The sequence below is a fragment of the Camelus dromedarius genome, chromosome 35 (assembly GCF_036321535.1).
Source record: "Camelus dromedarius isolate mCamDro1 chromosome 35, mCamDro1.pat, whole genome shotgun sequence".
In the NCBI taxonomy this organism is placed as follows: Eukaryota; Metazoa; Chordata; class Mammalia; order Artiodactyla; family Camelidae; genus Camelus; species Camelus dromedarius.
This window is the reverse complement of record NC_087470.1, coordinates 7,475,082-7,496,796: the sequence shown is the minus strand read 5'-3', so window position 1 is coordinate 7,496,796 and position 21,715 is coordinate 7,475,082. Positions and strand designations below refer to the sequence as shown.

General features: G+C 34.2%; 1 long non-coding RNA gene across 3 annotated transcripts in view; it reads left to right on the top strand.

Moving 5' to 3' along the window:
- The window catches only part of LOC135319963 (uncharacterized), a 66,053-nt gene extending 44,824 nt beyond the window's left edge, over nucleotides 1-21,229 (top strand). Inside the window, exons 3-4 of one of the 3 annotated variants that reach the window (XR_010379062.1) lie at nucleotides 11,556-11,626; nucleotides 21,015-21,229. This is a non-coding gene — a long non-coding RNA (uncharacterized LOC135319963). Of the gene's footprint in view, nucleotides 1-11,555; nucleotides 11,795-11,982; nucleotides 12,357-21,014 lie in introns of those variants that run through there. The other 2 variants (XR_010379063.1, XR_010379061.1) reach the window with 2 other exon arrangements.
- Nucleotides 21,230-21,715: the final 486 nt, after the last annotated feature.

Genomic DNA, 21,715 nt, shown 5'->3' with positions numbered 1-21,715 from the left:
CTCCCCTCTCTTTTCTCATGTTCTCCTCTGAATGGATATCCATCCCTTTGTCATCATTTTGTCTAGTTTTCTGATATCCTAACCATTCTCTTAATTTCCAGTTCCACCTCCTGTATACAAGGAACATTATTCTGGAAGACACTTCCCTGAAACCTGAGTTTCAACAGAAACTTGGGGGCAAGGGTTCTGCCCATACAGTGAGAACAAGCAATTATAACCTTAAGAGAGTATGGGAATTCTGATGTCACTACTCCGTGATTCTTTATTTTCAGTCAATAAATAACATGTACCTCTGATGATGGCTGTATGGTCAGGCAACTCAAGATGGCTTCTCTCTATACATCTCCTGCTTGACTGGTGCCTGCTTCACCTACACACAACTCATAAGACTGATCTTCCTTCATATTCACCCCAGGCCCCAGCTAATGACTGTTCTAGATTTAGATCAGAACTCACCACTATGCTTATCCAAGGGGTGGTGAGAGGCATGACCCTGTGCTGATTACCCACATAACCAATGAGCCAACCTGACATCAACTCCCCTATGACTGGTAACCTCTTCTTCCCCACCAGGAGCAAAGACTGCCATCATGTCCTGCCCTCCAGCTCCCACACATGGCAGGATGTTGCTCCAGGACTTTTCTTCAGATGTGTAAGATCACCCTAATCATTAAACTATTGATTATCTCTGTTGCTGACTCTGGGATCTTTCTCAGGTCTTGAAGCTGGTCAAGTACAGGGCTTGTAGACCTGCAGGGTGCAGTCCAGTGCTGACATAGCTAATTAATACCCTCACATAAAACACTTCATTTATATAAACATAATGTAACTAGTAGCCAAATTGGGTTCAAAAGAATGGAAATACATGGAGATCAGAAGCAACCTTAGCTCTAGGGTCCTCAGAAAGCCCAGAATCAGTGGGATATCATGGTACAGCACAAGGCTTGTGGGGAGAAATGAATAGCAGGCACAGCTTTGCCCATCTCTTATCTAATTCTCAATAGTTCCTTCTGCTATTGGACCAACCTGGGATGTGTCTATGTCCATTCAAATACTATCCCTTTCTGAAACTCTTATGAAAATTTCAGTGCACATCATGTTAATTATGATGTTTCACTCATGATGCCACTTAAACTTATCATCATCTTGCATTGTTTCAAAATATTGAATGTATGTAATTACTCTAATTATTTATGTTGCCTTATTTTAGTTTTGATGGCTATATATTTTTCCAGGTTTATTTTCTTCTCTTGTAAAACTGTCTGCTCAAGCAAAGTAGATCTACCCAATGTTTCACAATGATACCCTGTACATTTTGCCTTCCCAAAATGTTACTTTAAATATTCTATTTGAAGAGTTTTCTCTCTCTTCTCACTCTGTGTGAATAGTGTTCATCCTTCAAAAACCAGTCAATGCCAGTGACTTCAAAAGGGTCATTCCTCTCACAAAAGTGTATCTGACCTTGTGAGTATGCTTTTTCTCAGAAAAAAAAAATCATGAATTTGCATAATTTGTTTGGCAGTTTCTATATGCAGTTATATCTTATTTTATTGTGCTTCACTTAACTGTACTTTGCAGATACTGAGTTTTCTCTTTACAAATTGAAAGTTTGTGGCAACCTGGTCTCTGGCAAGTCTATCACTGCCATTTTTCCACATTGTATCTCTCTGTCACACTTTGGTAATTTTCCCAGTATTTCAAACTTTTTCATTATTTTTATATTTGTTATGGTGACCTGTGATCTTTGATGTTACTATTGTAATTGTTTCAGAGTGCCATGAACCCCACTCACAAGAGATGAAAACCAGATTCACAGATGCTGTGTGTGTTCTGACTGCTCCATTGACTTGACTGTTCCCCCATCTCTCTTTCTTTCCTTGGGCCTCACTATTCCCTGAGACACAATAATATTTAAATTAGATGAGTTGATAACCCTACAATGGCCTCTAAGTGTTCAACTGAAAGAGGAATCAATCAATATTTTGCTATCAATTATTATTTATTGTTATTTTAAGAAATTGCCAGACATCTCAAATTTCAGCAACTGCTAGCCTGATCTGTCAGCATCGAGGCAAGACCCTTCACAAGTGAAAAATTTATGACTCACTGAAGGCTCAGATGATGGCTAACAGTTTTTAAAGTATTTTTAATTGAGGTATGTGTATTGCTTTTTTAGATATAATAGTATTGCAAGCTAAATAGACTACAATGTAGTATAACATAAATTTTATATGCACTTGGAAACCAAAAACATTATGTGGCTCATTTTACTGTGATATGTGCTTTATTGTAGTTGTCTGGAATTGAACATGCAATATCTTTGAGATATGCCTGTATACCTCATTCTATCATGTATCTAATTATGTCCCTATGAATCTACTTTCATATCTACACATATATCACTTAGTTTGTAAATGCTAAGAAAGTTAATACAATTTGAGGTACCACTTCACACCTACCAGGATGGCTATCATTAAAAAAAAAAAAAAAAAAGACAGGCAATAACAGAAAAGAATGTGAAGAAATTGGAAAATTCATACCTTGCTTGGAGTCAGGGGAGATGTAAAATGGTGAAGCCAATTTGTAAGGCAGCTAGTTCTTCAAAAAGTTAAAGAAAGAATTATCATATGATCTAGCAACTCCACTGTCATGCCCAAGAAAATTTTAAAAATACATTCAAAAATTTGTACACAAATATTCACAGCATCAGTATTCATGATAGCCCCAAAATGGAAACAAGCCAAAGACTATCAACAAGTAATTGTGTAAATAAAATATGGTACATCCATAGAATACAATATTATTTGGCCATAAAAAGAATGTAGTTCTGATTATGCTAAGTGAAAGGAGTCATACACAAAAAGCCACATATTGGATACAATTTATATGAAATGTTTAGAATAAGTAGGACGATAGAGACAGAAAGTAGGTCAGTGATGGTCAGGGGCAATAACCAACTGATATATGGTTGAATAGAGGACTGACTAAATTATAAATAATAAGATAAAGGGGTACTTTGAAACAATCCAATCCAATTTTCCTCTTTTTGTTTATTAATTTTGTTGGCCTTCTTTTTTCTTTTAAATTTTTTAGTTTCTTTCTTTCTTTTTTCTTTCTTTCTTTCTTTCTTTCTTTCTTTCTTTCTTTCTTTCTTTCTTTCTTTCTTTCTTTCTTTCTTTCTTTCTTTCTATCTTTCAATTGAAGTAAAGTCAGTTTACAAAGTTGTGTCAATTTCTGGTGCACAGCATAATGTTTCTGTCATATATGTATTCATACATATATTTGTTTTCATATTATTCTTCATTATAGGTTACTACAAAATACTGAACATACTTCCCTGTGCTATACAGAAGAAAGTTGTTGCTTATATATTATATATATAATAGTACGTATATCTACAAACTCCTAATTTATTCATTCCCACCTCCTTTCACCCTAGTAACCATAAGCTTTTTTCTATGTCTGTGAGTCTATTTCTGCTTTGTAAAGAAGTTCATTTGTGTCTTTATTTTTAATTTGTTTTAGATTCCACATATGAGTGATATCATATATAATTTTCTTTTTCTTTCTGGCTTACTTCACTTAGAATGATAACCTCCAGGTCCATCCATATTGCTGCAAATGACATTCTTTTATTCTTTTTATGGCTGAGTAGCATTCCATTGTATAAATATTCCACAGTTTCTTTATCCAGCCATCTGTCAATGGACACTTAGGCTGCTTCCATATCTTGGCTATTGTATATAGTGCTGCTATGAATATTGGGGTGCATGTATCTTTTTGAATTAGAGTTATCTCCAGATATATGCCCAGGAGTGGGATTGCTGAATCATATTGTAAGTTTATTTTTAGTTTCTGTTAAGGAATCTCCATATTGTTTTCCATAATAGCTGTACCAAACTATATTCTCACCAGCAGTGTGTGAAGGCTCCCTTTTCTCCACAGTCTCTCTTCCGCTTATCATTCATGGACTTTTTAATGATTCCTTTTGGTAGTGTGGCCATTTTAACAATATTAATTTCTCCAATCCAAGACCATGGGATATCTTTCTATTTCTTTGAGTTATCTTTAATTTCCTTAATTAATGTTTTGTAGTCCTCCTGATACAAATCTTTCTCCTCCTTGGTCAGATTTATTCCTAAGAATTTTTTTTTAATTGGATGAGATTTTAAAAGAGATTGATTCTTTACTTTCCTTTTCTGATATTTCATTGTTAGTGTGAAGAAATGCAACTAAATTGTCAATGTTAATCTTGTATCCTGCTATCTTGCCAAATTTTTTTATCAGATTTATTAGTTTTTGTGTGGAGCCTTTAAGGTTTTCTATATATAGTATCATGTAATCCACATTTAATGACAATTTTACTTCTTCTCTTTGAATTTAGATTCCTTTTATTTCTTTTTCTTGTCTGATTGCTGTGGCCAGGACTTCCACTACTCTGTTGAATAGAAGTGATGAGAATGGGCATCTTTGTCTTGTTCCAGATTTTAGAGGGAAGGTTTTCACCTTTTCACTGTTGAGTATTATGCTGGCTGTGGGTTTGTTATAAATAGCTTTCATTATGTTGAGATATGTTCCTTCTATGCCCACTTAGGTAAGGATTTTTATCATAAATGACTTTTGAATTTTATCAAATGCTTTGTCTGCATCTATTGAGATGATCATGTGATTTTTGTCCTTTCTTTTGTTGATGTGGTGTATCACATTGTTTGATTTGTGTATATTGAACCATCCCTGGGATGAATCCAAATTGATCATTGTGTATGATCTTTTTTATGTGTTGTTGGAGTGAGGGATTTTTGCATCTATGTTTATCAATGATATTGGCCTATAATTTTCTTTTTTGGTAGTATATTTACCTGGTTTTGATATTGGGGTGATGGTGACTTTGTAGAATGAGTTTGGTAGTATTTCCTCCTCTTCAATCTTTTGGAAGAGTTTGAGAAGGATCAATATGTGTTCTTCTCTGTATGTTTGGTAGAATTGCCCAGTGAAACCAAATGTAAATTTTCTTTGCATTCGTCATAGGATGTGTTAAAGCCTATAGGACTACCATTCTAAAGCAAATAGATATACTAATGGGCTAACATAATTAAAAAACAGGGTAACCACAAATCAAAAACAGGGTACACAGACCCACGGTTGATGCCAAACCCATCCCCAATGTGCACCAAATCTCCACTCATTTGTCTTAGAGGCACAGGTCCACAAATGCACCAGGAGAGCAAATCAACCACCTCTGCCTGGGACTAGAATGACAGTCTTGCCTGTGATGTTGCAGGGCCCCTGGGTAACGGTTCATGTTTCAGCCCCTCCTCTGCCCAGAAGACAAGCACCAGCAGTTGTACCCCTCCAGAGCAAGCTGAGAAGATGGCTGTGACTGAACCCCACCACTCTTCTCACAAGAATGCTCATCAACATTGGTGCAGAGCAATACCCTGTGCACTAGTGGAGATGGCAGCTATGAAGGTTGCAATGCACCCCTCATCCCACATGCAATGGTGCTTTCTATGGAGGGACCCAGATTGATTTGCACTCTCTTCTACCCACAGCCCACACTACACTCCAGGCTCCTGAGGCTGCCTGTGTGCAGTCAACCCCAGTCCCCTCCCCAGGCTCATCCATGGAAGCCTGAGTTCCAGCAGCTCAGCCAAGCCTGTCCCCACTGGCATATATCTTAGGCTAGGGTTCACAGTGACTCTCACTGCTGGTTTCTCTTAGTTCTTTCTGCTAAGCTGCTGTTGCTGCCTCCTCTAAACCTCTGAAGCTCCTGTTCTGTCCCTGTGGATCTCTTTGCTGGAGAGGGAGCTTCCCAGGGTGAGGGCACTTTTCTTTCTATGCTGCTCTCTCTCTGTGAAGCATATCATGCACCAATTTCCTTTTTCTTTCTTTTTTTCCTCTATCTGGTTTTGTGGGGCTTTCCTTGTATTTCCAAAGTAAGAGAAATTATGTCAAATTTCAGGAGTTATTCTGTGTGAATTGTTCTGTATTTGTATATAATTTTTGGTGTGTTCATGGGACAGGGTGAGCTATGTGTCCTTCTACTCTGTCATCTTGGCAATCCCTTTACTGGTCTTCAAACTGCCATACATTTTCTTAACAAATAACACCAACTGTAAGTGCATAGCAGTTATATGACTGTCCACTGCTGTGCTTCCCTAAAGAGTCATAAAGAATGTGAATGGATCTACACTTAAAAGTGCAAGTATTCAATCTTTGATCTCAATTTTTCAGAGGCATTCCTTGCAGTTGCAGTCAGTGCTTGGCTGTGTGGCTGAATTGCATGAATTCAGTCAGTGAGTTTATTGATGTTGAACAGCAGGAACTTGTAAATACAGACAGTTGAAATTGCCAGTTTACTGATGAACCCTTGCATGGGTAAGCAGTTGAAAGTCTCCTGCAGTCAGCCTTGCTGAGCAATCCCTGGTAAATTGGTAGAATTTCTTAACTTTTTTCTCCCAGTTTTCTGCCCTAAAGAAGTCAAATACAATTCCTTGGTTTGACCCATTTTAATTATTCACAAGAAGTACGATGCACAAAATTTTGCAAATGATAACTCAAGATTAATATAAAATAAAGAGAAATAAAATATGAGGTCAAGCTATGGCCAAAGGTGCTATTTTAAATACCAACATCTAAAATTTAATATGGAAATATCCTATCTTTTGTTTCTAAAGTTATTAAATGGAAATAATTCACCTTATCCCACAGGAAAACCGCATAGCATTCAGATATGAAGACACGAATATATCTGAGTCCTTTTTAAGACTCAAATAAGCTGAATCGTCTATAGAAGCAAGTACTGATATTGCCAAGTACTGCACTTCTTTTCATTAAAGCCTTTTCAAAATTTGCTCATGACAGGTAGCTGAAGTATATTTTAAGTTAGTGTGTTACTTTTTCTTTCTACTTTGTTAGTAGAGATTTCATATCCTTTCATTCATATCAATTTTTATTTAACATGCAAAAGAATTGCAGGGAAATTAGCAAACTGCATAAATGATGGTTATTTACTGAAATGGCCAAACTCCCTTAGCCAAGCACTTCCCTTTAGCATAGTTTAATTTAGTATAGTTTAATTTTGTACTGAGAAACAAAGCTGACCTTATGCTTGTGTTTTGGAATTTGCATTTACACAAGTTTAGTAAAACAGTATTATTCTATTTGTATTATATTATCACAACCTTTCAAAAGTGTATCTCAAAAAAGTAACTATTTTTATTATTAAGAGATGTCCCAACAAGATGTCATAAAAAATGACATCTAGAACAGACTGTGAAATAAATGTTTTAAGGAACAATTAGGCCCTTTGTCCCATTCAGTTTCTTGCTGATTAATTTTAACTACCATTAATTGAATTTATCTTCAGCATGCTGAGTAAAAAAATCTAAAAATCAAATGTTTTGTATAGAAAATATGTTTTCTATTTCTCCTGTTACAATGGTGAAATAAAGAGACATTACATCCTGAGTTTTTGCTGGTGATTATCAGTTATAGGAAAGTACATAAATGATAAAAACAAATAGTAGTAAATATTTGTTTAATCAGTCTATGTTTAAGTAAATTGTGTTGTCCAGATGTAATAAAAAGTCAATAGTTTAAAAACCTGTTTCTTCTTTCATTATTTATGTGTTCACAGAAATTTTATTTAATCTTCCTAAACCTTGATGTTTTCACCTTGGAAAAAAAAAAAAAAGCTAAACTAAATTCTGGGGATAACAGAACCAGTGTTGGAGAATTAAGGAAATAATTTATTTTAGGTCCTGACATGTAACAGTTTGACTACAAATCCTTCCTTCCTTCCCTCCTTTTTCTCTTTCACTCCCTCTCATCTTCCTCTCTCCCTCTCTTCCCTACTTTCTTCTTATTCTGTCCTGATTTTAATAATCAGATTTGCTACCTAGCAGGACCATGTTACTACCTCTGTATATTTAGTCATCCACAATTATATCCATCTTATTCTACATTATATTAGTGTGATAAGCACACATATAGATTACTTTTATCAAATATGTAACTTATTATAGTTTTGATTTTAAGTTTATTAGCTATTTAATTCAGATTGTCCATCATTTCTTAGAATTCACTGAGTATTCGTTCCAACACTTAAATGAGATATGTAACCAATGGAATTTTTTCAACAGAATTGTGAAATTGAATTTTAGCAGTGACATGCAATAGTTTTGTGGATATTTAGTGATAGAAGTTTGTAAGATCTCTTCTGTAATGTATACAGTGTGTACATTTTTTCCACCTGTCAAAGAACTCCAGGCTTTGAAATGTGAGGTTCTAATGGATTATGTGTTAAACTGCATTGGTTGCTTGATCCTTATAAAAGCATGTTTAGTCATTGCTATTTTTGGTAGTGGTTTTACCAAAAGAATCTGACAAATTTAATTGTGATAGTTAACAAATAATTGATAGATTACGTGTTATCAAATAACATAGAATGAATAATTGAATGCAAAAAATTCAGCATGACTACTTCTACTCTATTGAAGTGTTCATATTGACAACTACCTTCTCCTTACACTATAGTTACATTTAGTTAAATGTCTTGAAAAACATTATTTGGAAAACTCAAGGTTCTTGGGTGCCAGAACCTTTAATGTGCAATTCATTTTCACAATTTATGATTCTAAGAGAGTTGCTCCAAGTCAAGATGAGGGAATCTGTTAATCAAAATTCGCAGAAAGCTACAGAAAGGACTGCTTCCAGGTAGTTTTCTTTTTTCAAAGACACACAGGCATTGTGTGAACAAGACACTTCTGTTGTTTTTGTTTTTGAGTTAAGATTTTATTGCTGAATTCTGATCAAAATAATTTATACATTCTAAACTTGCACTGAATGAAGGGAAAATCTGCACAAGATGGATTGGTTAGATGTAACTTTGTATTCTCTTTTGAGAAGTGTGTGTCCCTATACTTTTGCATATAGATCAAGAACAATACTTCAAGGCATTCTCACCAACAGCAAGCAGATCTCCAATTTAGAGTGTCTTGTCTTGCTTTTAATTTGTATTTAGAGTGTACCTTATTCTAATTGGGAAGTTGTAGTCTCACTTCTGTTAGTGGAACAGTGAAGCTGTTTATGTCTGAACTTGTTACATGTTGGTATTATTGTGTCTGTTGGGGACTGGGAAATAAGTAAGCCTACTAAATTGATTCAATTTTGAGTGTGTTTGAGTTTAATGAAACTTAAATTGTACTGATTGATTCTCAACACTTTAATTACAGGTTAATTTCAGATCACTGAATTGTTTTACTTACATCAGGGCATCACAGATAGGATAGAATATGTTGTAATATTTTGGGGGGGTACTGTTATTTTGGTATTCAAACTATTTAAAAGTTTTACCTCCATCTCCACCAAGGACAAAGGGACAAGAGTACAGTTGTTTAGAAAATGATACATTTGTAGACCATCTGCTCTTTGCATAGAACTGCATGAGCATTTGATTATAAAAAGGAATTATGCACCTCTTTTTAGTGTGCAGATTAAAGACAAGTCAGGAGAGAAAATGTTAATGCAGACAATGAGAGGGCAAAAGCAATATGATTTGTTAATTACTACAGGAATGTAAAATAAAGGTGGACAGGTACATCAGTGAAGGTTAACCTAAATCTTGAATTGTGAAACAAGCTATAACCGTGTAATTAAGCTGAACTATTTACAATTGTTCAAATGCTTTGAATTTTTTAATCTCAAATCCTTTGCTCAGAATGTTCTTCCCTGTGTCCTATTAGCTTGTTATTTATTTTGAAGATTTTTCAGAATTGCTCCATATTATCCTTCTGTAACTCTCCTCTGAAATACCCTCAGTAGAATTAAATGTTTTCTCCATTGTGCTCCATTAGTAGCTAGTACATATCTTTATCATATAACTATTCAGATACATGTATATCTCTTCAGCTTGACCTTAATCCCCTAGAAGTCAAAGCTTTGTTCCATTTTTTCTGTATCTCCATTTCCTAGTGCATGCTCCAAGATTTTATTCCTCTACTCAAACCTTACTATTGAATCTATACTGGAAGTATCTTCTCTAGACACTCTTTGGGGAACATGTTTTTATGACTTGTAATTGCAGCCCAAGACACCTCTCATTGTACCTCTAACTTCAATCTGATCACCTCCTCTGAAGTTTGGCCTATACTCAGCTTTCCACCTGACATCTCTGCTTTAGTGCCAGAAAAGGTGTCTCTAACACATTTTTCAAACTCATCTCACTCCTTCCATAAACTATGTCCCCTGTTTTGCTGCTTAAGCTCAGATTTTAGGGGTCATCCTTGATACTTCTGTATTCCTTAGTCCTCACATAAAAAATATCACCAATTCCTGATAATTATATTTCTAAAATACACCTTCTTGATCTTCAGCATCATGGCCACCACCCAGCATCTTCTAATATCTTTCTCTCCTTTTATTCACTGAATTTCAGTTGCACTGGACTCTGGTGTACTGAAGACTGTGACTTTTACCCATCTCAGTACTTAAATGTGATGATATTCTTTCAGAAAAACATGAATTTGAATTCTTGGGCATGGCTATTTCCTTCTCTTCACTCAGCTTTCATATTGACTTACTTCTTTAAGGACAATACTGGGCTGCATATTCTATACAAGAATCTGCTACCCAGATTGTTTTCTTACAGAGCATTTGTCTCTTTCTTAATAATTAAAATCTCATTATTTTGTATTCATGTCTGCCTTTATTATATAATATTCATTTCCCCATTCTAATTTAAAAACCACGAAGATAGTAATCATCTCACCATTATGTACCAAACATGTAGAACAAAGACAAGCACATAAGAACACCATAAATATTTGTTAAAAAGATGAATGCATAGATTGAGAAAGAATCAAGAGAAACACCATAATCAGAAGGATAGAGGATGCTATAATGCAAGCTTCGTGGAGGCAAGCATATTTTGTTTTAATCATTATATCCCTTTGTCTAAGGATATTCTGATGTGTTATATGTATTCAATATTTGTTGAATAAATGTAAGAATTTAGAAAGTAATGCTTAAAGCAGTTTTGAATGACAACATCAATGTCAGGATATAGATTCAAGAAAAATAAAATTAAATTCTTCCACATACATGAGACACTACAGTTTTTACAAAATTTCTGCTAACTATATTCACTGCCTTATCAATCAGTAAATAAAAGGGTTAACAGCAGTTTTTTGGGTCACTGTATAAGATAATGTAATCAAGATAATGAAGAAGCAGAAATAACTTAAAATCAAGGAACACAGTAATAAACGGACTAATTATCAAAATGACTTTCATGGAGAAGAAAAAAATAACAAAAAGCACTCATTTTAAATTTTGATCTGTAAGTAACAAAGGCAAAAACAAGAATTTCAAAAAAATTAAGTATACATTTAATGGTATAAAACTTCTATAAAAATTGGTTTTCTGTCACTTCATACAATAGTTATCCAACTGCAAAACTGTACAATAACAGATTTCACATTTATTTCTTCTTAAAGTCAATGCGTTAGGCTAATTTCTCCTATCCCATTTCTTTTTCTTTTCACTCTCTCCAGGAGACAATGGAAAAGACTTCTAAATAACTACAGCATTTGGCCAGTTCACAATGGAGGAAATAATGAACGGCGTAAGGAGCTAAAAATCATCTATAGTTTGAGTTTTAACTTTCAGATGATAAACAACCCTCAACCTATTTTAGATTCTATTTTAGAAAGAATGAGAAGAGTAAATATGATATAACTAAATGTCCATCCAAACAAATTTCAGAAATACATGTAAATAGATTTTTTAAAAAGTTAACATAAAAGCATAATTTAAATTACAACTTAAAAAAGGCTTAAATTTAATCCTAATTAAGCTGCACATATATTTGTATACTGTTCAGTGTGAGGATCTCATTAAATAAGTGTTTTCTTTTAAGTCTTCTCAAAAAATAAAGGCATTATATTGCTTTTCATATGCTTAATGATATCTGTTTTGTAGTGTACTCTGATAGACACTAAAAAAATTCCTTTTATGGGCCCCAAGATCCCTGACATCACAAGGAAATGATTCATTTACAACTTGGGTAACAGGTGAGTTTTTTAAGCAGTGATTTGGGGCTATTGTTAATAACAAGGTACATGAAAGCTTCTTTATAAAACTAAAATTATATAATAATAATAAATAATACCATTTAGTAAATGGTAAATGTATTATGTAAATTGTTTCATGGAATCCCACACTGGGGACCTGGGCCTATTGTTTCCCTTTGAATAACAGATTCTTCCCTAAATCATTTGAAATCTGTTCCCTGTAAATTTTAAATAGGATAACATTATTTTGCTATAATACAGTAGTTTAAATTTAAGCACAACCATTCTGTTTCAATTATAGAAGTGTCATTGGGATTAAATTACACAATTTGAAAGACTGAGAGCAAAAACTACCTGCGTGCTCCTGATCTGGGAAGGAAGGCCTATCTCCTCCAGACCAGGGTTTCTGGACTTTGGCATTATTGCCATTTTGGACAGGGTTGTGCTTATGTGTGTGTCTGTGGTAGGGGGGGAGTGAGGAGGGATGCTGACTTGTACATTTTATGACATTTAGCAGCATCTTAGACAAGATTGCAATAGCAATGCACTCCTAGAATGACAATCAAAAATCTTTGCAGATCTTACCAAATGTCCCAGGGAAGAATTACTCCAGGTGGAGACCTACTGCTTAAAAAAATAAATAAATACATAAAAAACTCTGAGCAACCCACCTAGCCACTTAAAAGCATAATCCTTCAGCCTCTCTTCCTTGGAAACCTGGTGGAATCAGTGCCGCAGCTGTCACCCATTCCCTACGAAAATCACTGCCTTTGTCTGAAGTAGTAAAGCTGAGATAATGCACTCAAGAACTCACTACCAACCAGTGAGCAATCTCCTCTCTACAAACATCATGGACTCAACTCAGGAGCCCTTTATCCTTTGCCCTCTTCCTCCACCCTCTAAGGTAGATGGAGGTAGTAACCAGATGTGCTTTATTCAATCTATGGTTTCTGCCAATAGCCACATTAGAGAAATGAAGCTGCTCTTGTTGGTTCAAAAACGGACCCCATACATACAGTGCAAAGAGAGACTGAAGAAAGAGGCAAACCACTCCAGACTGGTATGTGGCAGGTTTAATAAGCATGGGAAGTTACATATGAGGTTTGTCTTGGGTGGCTGTGAGACAAATAGACTTCTGAACCTGCCAACCAGAATCTTAAAAGTTTATTTGGAGGCCTTTACTGGATTCAGTCACATGTACTTTCCAGATGGTCTCCATCATACATTGCTTTCTCAAGGCTGTGTCCTTGAAAACAGCTCCAGCTGTGGGAAAGGTGGTCAGAAGGTACATGGAAAGGGCAGGGGAGGGGTTGAGGAGCTCTGATTGGTGGGTCCAGCTCATGAGTCAGCTGAAGTCATATCCTCTCATTGATGACCTCCAATAGCTCTTTCATTTTTGAAGCTCAAGGATCAATCTTTACCTAAGCCTTTATTAAGGACCTGTATGTGTTAATAAGCCAGGCCTGTTGACATTTTATATCTATTTAAAAGACCATGGTGATGTGTCCTTCCATGGACTGTGATCACATGTAACCATAGGTCCACAGTTTCTGCTCTGGAGAAAATAATAAATAGGAACAGTGCAGAATCCCACCTTTAGATGAGCAGCTACCTTCAGATGTGGCTGACAGAGGACAAGGTCTATAAGCAGGCTAGTCCACTCTCATCCATCCTCTCTAAGAAAGAAGCAACCACAGCTCAGGGTCTCTAGAATTTCTAGACAGGTGAAGAAAGCCACATTCTGGCAGGGGGCATGAATAGTGAACTTAATATCTAGATATCACTTGATATTTAATTTGTCAGGGAAAATTTATTGAAATAATTTTGTCCAATTCCTGTTGGTCAGTGTTGTATCAGTTATTTTGTGTTGAATGAAAGAAACACCTGGAAACTTAACAACTTAAAAAGATAACCATTACTTCTGTCAGGTTCTCTGGGTCAAAGCAAGTCATAGACAAGCCCAGATTCACAGAACTGAGATGCAGATTCCATCTCTTGAATAGGAGGTGCTATAAAATATGTTGGTCATTTGTTTTGTAATTTTTCTTAGATGTTCTGAATTTCATTAATTTTGCAGTTAAAACAATTAAATGAGGTGTTTTTCAAAGTAAGAAAATATCCTTAATTTTGGCAGGAGCTATGAAATTCATAATATAGATTTGCACAATGTTTATAAATGATCCTATTTGAAGAGCAGGCATAGACAATTGTATTTTATAAAGTGCCAAGCCCAGGAAAAAGGTACTGCTTCTAGGAAAATTGACTGCAAGCTTTTTTTCTACTTATTTATTTTTCTTCCTTTGTTCTTTCCACTCAAATTCTTGATACTTGGATGTCCTCACGTGGTAGAACAGAAGTAGTATTTTTTTTAAATAACATTGAATAAATATTTTACTATATCCTCTTACACAGTTTCCTGTAATATTAATCTATAGGTTTATTTATTTTTAGGGGAAATCATGATTCCATTAATGTGCCCAGGATCTTTTAAAGAGTGTTTTTGGTTCATATTCAGATAACAGATGATCTGAGGCTATGTAAACTACATAACTTTCTCTCTGCCATGACAACAATTATAAGCACTTTGCTTCTGGCTTATTTCCATAGCTTTTAATATATAAAAACTCTAAATTATATCATTTTATATTTGGTGTCTGTGTATTTGCAAATATACTATTCACATGGAGATTTTGCTTATAAGCTTAAAAATGACAAAAATATTTGTATAAAATTATAGATTTAGGAGTCCTATAAAGTTTGCTATTCTATGATCATATATATATTACATATTTTTCTCTTAAAAAGATAAGATATATTCATAAATGTACTATAAGACTGTAGATCTAAGAATAAAGGCTTATGCCACAAAGAAACAAAGCACAGTATGAAAAAGGACATGAAGAAGGGACATAAGAAAGTTTGAAGCCATTAAGTAAGAAAGGACAATAGAAAAGAGGATGAGGAGAAGAATGATATAGAGTAGTTTAAAAAATTACAAAAAAGCAATGTATATATTTTCTTTCCTCTTTTTCATAATTTTATGTGCTTTTACTGTTTTCAGAGTAAGCCACACAGTAAAAGAAACCCACATTCTACTGCTGAATACTCAAGCATGCTTTGAAAGAAGCCATGGTTTAAACTGTGTGGGACAGCAGAATAATTCGGTGGACCTGAGCTCAGATCTAGTCCTACCCCGACATTTGCTATCTGAAATGAGCTGGGGAAGCCTCCCTGAAACTCATTTTCTTCAAAAGGAAATTGAACAAGATAATAGTTCCCTGTTAGTGTCAATGTAAATTTTGAATTTTTTTTTAAAACAATCTTTTTTTGAGGTGAGTGGGGACCAAGGTAATTTGGTCTGTTTGTTTGTATAATGGAGGTCCGGGATTGAATGTAGGACCTCGTGCATGCTAGGCATGCACTCTACCACTGAACTCTACCCTCTTCCTCAAATCTGAATTCTTGAAAAATTAAAATATGTGCAGAAGAGTGTAATAGTCCAATAAATGGTAGACATTTTACAAATATACACCAACATATTTTTGAGGAACCACTTTCTATTCTGTTTCTGTTATACAAGAAATTTTCATATTTGTAGTAAATAAAATATATGCAGATACTTGAGAAGTCAACCTCTCAACCTTTGCTCAACCTTTAAGCAAACACGTCTAGACTGTTTAAAACTTCAGGGATGTCAAAAAATTTCAGTTGCATCTTGCTGATATTTATGTTTTTTGACAAAATCAAGGGTTAAAAAATGTTAGTGTAAAGTTGATTCACCAATACTTAAATACTTAAAAAGTGCTTTTTTCCTCTTGTTCATCTGGACTGGAACTCAAAGCTTTCACAATTCAGTTCTCACATTGATTCCTTTGGACATCTTTCAGTATATGGTGTCCTATCTCTGTGTCTAGACAACTTTTTCATAAGACAAAAGATGTTGGAGTAGTGTGTGTGTGTGTGTGTGTGTGTGTGTGTGTAATTTTTTTAAGAAATTATCTAATAGATAATATCGCTGCCTTAGAGAAAATGCTCCACTGAAGATCAATTGAAATTAGAAGAATACCTAAGACTTTTTCATGGCCAAATTGAACCCATATTATTCCTTCACATCCACCCCATTATACTTGTCATGGTTTTCTTCAATCCCACTAACATTTTCTCATCTTTTTCTCTCTTTCTCTCTCTCTCTCCCTCTTCCTTCCTTCCCTTTCTTCTTCAATTTTTTGGAAACCTCAAGCCACTATCCTCTTTGGAAATTAAGCCTGACATTCTCTTCTCCCAATATCCTGTTGTGGCTGAGTGTCCATTTGTCACACCCCAGCTTGAAATGTAACTCCCTAAGAGAAGACATTCAGAACACTAGCTCTAAAATAGCCATGAAAACATCCTCACTCTATACCTCTGCCCCTTATTTCTTCTTTACTTTTTTATTTTTTGCATTCTGAAATTACTTTACTTATTTTTTTTCATTTACAGTGTCTCTCTCCCAGTTAGAATGTAAGTTCTTGGAATGCAAAAATTCCACAGACCTTTAGTATAGAGAAAATGTGTGATGAATACATAGTATATATATTTGAATGACAAACCTTTTGAATCAATAGATGTATGAATATATTATTAAGGGCTGGAGAGGGGACAGGGAGACACACTTTGACTTACTCCATTCATAATTATTTCCTAAAAAATGGGTGAGTGGTTTATCTCCTGGAACACATGTAAGTCAGTGTTACACTCCTATGTGTGCATGGGGAGGAAGTTTATTATGACATCACTGAGTGGCTCACTCGAATCTCCTTTTATCCTGAAAATGTTTAGATATATCTGCTGTGCTACACACAGAAAAAGTGATAGAGAAAGCTGCCCACCACTTGGTTTATTCCCTTCCAAGTCCATTATATTTTTCAATTAAATATGAGAGATAATCAATACACTGGGTGCATTCCAGATGTGTTTTTAAGACAGTAAACTGTAAATGTGATATGACCTGAGGTTGAAAAAAGAAAACTGTGTGCAGAGGCATCAGTGAATTTCAGTGCCATCACTGAGCAGAAGTAGCAAGAAGGATTTTGAAAGCAGGGAATGCAGCTTGTTCCTTGGGGCATTCTAAGTTTTAGGCAGTTTCTGCTTTTTTTCTCTTCCAAAAATATTAAATGATCTTACCAATGTTATTCATCTTTCTTACAGTAATTTTATTTTACATATTTACCATGGCTGATTCTACTAGAACCTGAGTTAACCTATCACAAGAAAATCATTCTGAACAGAGACACAGTAAATTATCACAATTTATGGGTTAAAGCAGTTTATGAAAAAAAACTATCTTACTCAGGAAACAACTTAAAGGAAAATTGGATTAATTCTCTTCTGGAAGCAGAAAGTGTTTGTTTATTTAGTTATCTGCTTAGACATCAGGCATATAATGAAATTATAGATAGATATGCACGTATATGTATATAAAGTCCTGCTCTTCTTTTCTTCAAAATTCCTAGACTTTCTATGAAGTCTTTTCTATTAGCTTCATTACATTCACCCTTTTATTCATTTATCTATAAGTAAAGTTGTATTATAAAATTACCAAATGCCAGGCACTAATCTATAGTAGTGAATTCACAGGTCCCTAGCCTCACAGAGTTTACACTGTATTGGAAATTATTAGCTGGCATTTAAGAGCACTCCTGATACTCCAGCAGTCTTAGTTCTTTGGTGGGCATTATGTTAATATCATTTCTTATTCAAAGGACAAGGAGGTGAAATCTCAGAGCATGCAAATCACTTCTTCAAGATCATCAAGCTAGTAAGCATTAAATATTAGATTTAACTCCATCCAGTTTGCCCATGCCCACGAGTCCAGCTGCCATGCTATTTCACCTTTTTAACACATGTTCTTCTAATACGTATTATCTATGCTACTCACATGTTTCCTTGAATTTTAAGTAAATTTAATATTTTAATGGTGAAAACAGAAAACAACACAGAAATTTGGAAAATGGAGAAAATATTCATATTGACAATATGTTATAACAATTATTCTCTAAATATTCTCATGTTTCAATCTGTTAAATCTTGGAATCATAGTTCATGAGCAATTTCACCTCCTGTCTTTTCCATTTTATTATAATGTTTCTATTATGTTACATGCAATTCATATACAGTTTATTATAATATTTCCACAATGCTACACAGAGTTCATAATCATTATTTTTAGAGGCCACTTAAATGTATATTGAGTTGATATAGCATAATATAATTAATACTCTCATTGGTAGCTATTTTACTTCACTGGTGAGAAGAACCCCATGATTTTATCACATAAAAATATCTTTAGAACTTCAGTTCAAGTTAAATTGAACATGTTCAATTGTTTGACAACTTTATGATAGGTAGCCTTCCAGGTACTGATATGTCTCCAAAAATGCACTTCAACAAATATTTCTTGTAGCCTAACATTCACCACTCACTGTGATAGGTCTTAAGGATGTTTAATTGGTGGGAAACAGTCTCTAAACTGAAGAAGCTTCTAAATCAGTCACAGGTGACAGAAATCCAAAACAGTATTAGCTAGAACATATAAAAATGCAGCAAGTCTAGTAATGTGTTGTTGATGAAAATGGATGTGATAGAAAGGGCTTTGGAAAAGGTAATATTTACACAGAAATCTGAAAGGGTGGTAGAAATTGGTTGCATAGGATTAGACTGCTCAGTCTGCTATAACAAGATACCACAGACTGGGTGGATTAAACAACAGGCACATTTATTTCCATACCATTCTGGAGGCTGGCAGTCTGATATCTAGTTGCCAACAGGTTGGTCTCTGGGAGACCTCTCTTTCTGCCTTGTAGATGATGATCTGCTCTCTGTGTCTTCATATGTCCCCTTTTCTGTATGTACATGGAGAGAGAACCGGTATCTTTTCCTCTTTTGATAAAGACAGAAGTCCTGTGGGATTAGGGTCCTACCCTAATGACTTAATTTAACTAATTACCTCATAAGTGTCCTATGTATGGCCACAATCACATTGGGGGTTAGGACATCATATGACATCATATGAATTTTAGAAAGACACAATTCAGTCCACAACAGATAAGCAGAAGGGTGGAAATGAGAAATGAGTTAAATCCTGAGGAAGGAAAGGGATAGATGGATAGATAGGTAGGTAAAGTTCATCAATAATACATTTAGAAAATTGTTTTAAAAACTTATGATAGGGAGAGAAGAAACTAGTAAAATAACTGCATACTATCTTAGAGGAGATTAAATTGAAATTTCCAGCAAAATTAACAATCACAGTTTGAACAGGTCGCTTAAAACAAGACAGGAAATCAATTATTTAATAGCATTTTTAGTTTATAGATTTGCTTCTAGTTAGGGTCAAGTATGAATAATTAACTTACTTGATTACAAAATCATTCTGAATAATCTGCTCATATTTTTAAAGATAATATGAAAACTATAATCATAAAATGTGAGAGAAGAAAATATATAGAGAGATGAAAGAAGGTTGTTAACATGAAATATGTACCTCCAACAGAGGTCTCTAAAGAAACTAAACTAAAACTTTATAAGGGCAGGAAACAGGAATAAGATTATAGACTCAGATTCTTCTTTTGACCAATATTTGGAGAAACTTGATCAGATTGATAAAGATGAAGAGATGACACCTGCCTTAAACTTATTATCTAATAATGATGTACAAATGTTTTCAAAGGCTGTCTGTATTTCAATGTATGAAATCTCTTTCTGTATTATGGGAATTAGAGTTCAAAAAATCTTCCTTTGTGGACTCACAATATATGTTAATATGACAGCTAAATTTTTTACATATTTTTAGAAAATGAAAATGATTTATTAAATACAATTTTAATAATTTGATTTATAAAAGAGCTGGAGGTGGCAACCCACAATAAATTAATCTATTGTGAATTATGAAAATATTAATCAGCTTAATGTAAACATCTGTGGTTCACAAAAATGGTCAGTGTCATTTCTCCTTTCTGCCTCACCTAACCCCATTTAATGACTGGGACTCGCATGTCTTTGTCATTACATAGGGAATAGAATATGTGCCAAAACATACAGCTCAGGGTTTAAAAGTTAAATTGCATGAATATTTATGAATACACTGTCTAGTATACAAAAATTCTAAAATACCTCAATGATTGAGATTTAGCATTCAACTTGACAGAGTGAGAAAATGTTCGCTTTAAATTTAAAACAAAATAACTACCATTTCTTAATCTGTTAGACTGTACTAACAGCTTTACCTCCCCTATTTAATTTAACTGTTCAAAACAATTTTATTTAAAAAATACTGAAGAATGCATGGGAATGCAAATTGATGGTAAGTTATAAAGCCACAATTTGAAATCAAGTATATCTGATTCAAGATGCCATGCTCATTTTTCTCATCTGCAAAATTGAAAAAATATATACCATGTCCTCCTTAACTCACATTATATTGAGGTTCAAATGTAAGAGTGAGAATATTGTAAATTGTGACATCAAAATAGTTGTACAATTATTTATTCAGCTATGGGTGATGGTTGCTAGTAGAAGCTAATAACAACATAAAACTCATATATATGTGGATAGTTGAGTTAGAATGAAGTTCTTCAGTGGATTAACAGGAATTACTGAAAACTTGTGTTGTGGTTGTTAAGTTCATCAAATCATTGAAGAAGAAATGTTTGAAAAGTCCTTTAAATCACATAAAGAAGGTAGATGTTTGATCCAATTCCAAATCAATATCCCTTCCTTCTTTAAAAATATATGTCAAATTTCCAGCTCAATTTACAAATTTTTTCCAAATCTTTCAAACCTCTATGGCATTCTTCTCTGGTATTTCTATATGAAAAGCTTCCTGGATGTCTGATTTATATTGTTCTAGTACTTATCCAAATATTCATTTTTAATTAACATTTCCTATCTCTATTTCCTAAGGCTGTTATATAACTGTGTCTATGATACCAGAGAGATCACGGACTTTGCTTCTTTAAGTCACAAAACCCTTCAACTAATTATCCTGCAATTAGCAATGCTCAATGAAGAAGTAAGTTCTTAATATTTGCTTGTGGTTGACAAGTATTATGACAATGCAATTTTCTGAAAAGTTTACCAGTTCACTGGGAGTGTTTAACAACCTGGGGCCTGACATAATAGACCATTTTGCATTCATATCTAACACCATGAGGCCCACTATAATATAAATGATGAAACTAAGCAAATAGCTAAACTGGTAGAGACTTTATGCATGGATTAATGTCTTTGAAAAATGTTTATTAGTGTATTTGTACCTCCAGTATATCTGAAAAATGTAGGTAATAATCTACCTTCTGGAACAGCACTGAATATATATATGTTTGTGTGTGTATATAAATATATATATGTATATGTGTATATATATGTATGTGTATATATATATATATGTGTATATGAATACATTTACTTAGTTTCACATCCACACACCCACAAGCAAACATACAAAATATCCATTATATATATTTGTAAACTTATATAGAGGACTTCCTTTTTTATGTGTGAACTATGCACTTGGTATCTTATTTTTAAAACACATTATGCATATAAGAAAGACTGCATTACACATATCCATATGTAGGAGCCTAAGCAATTTTGGATCTTTT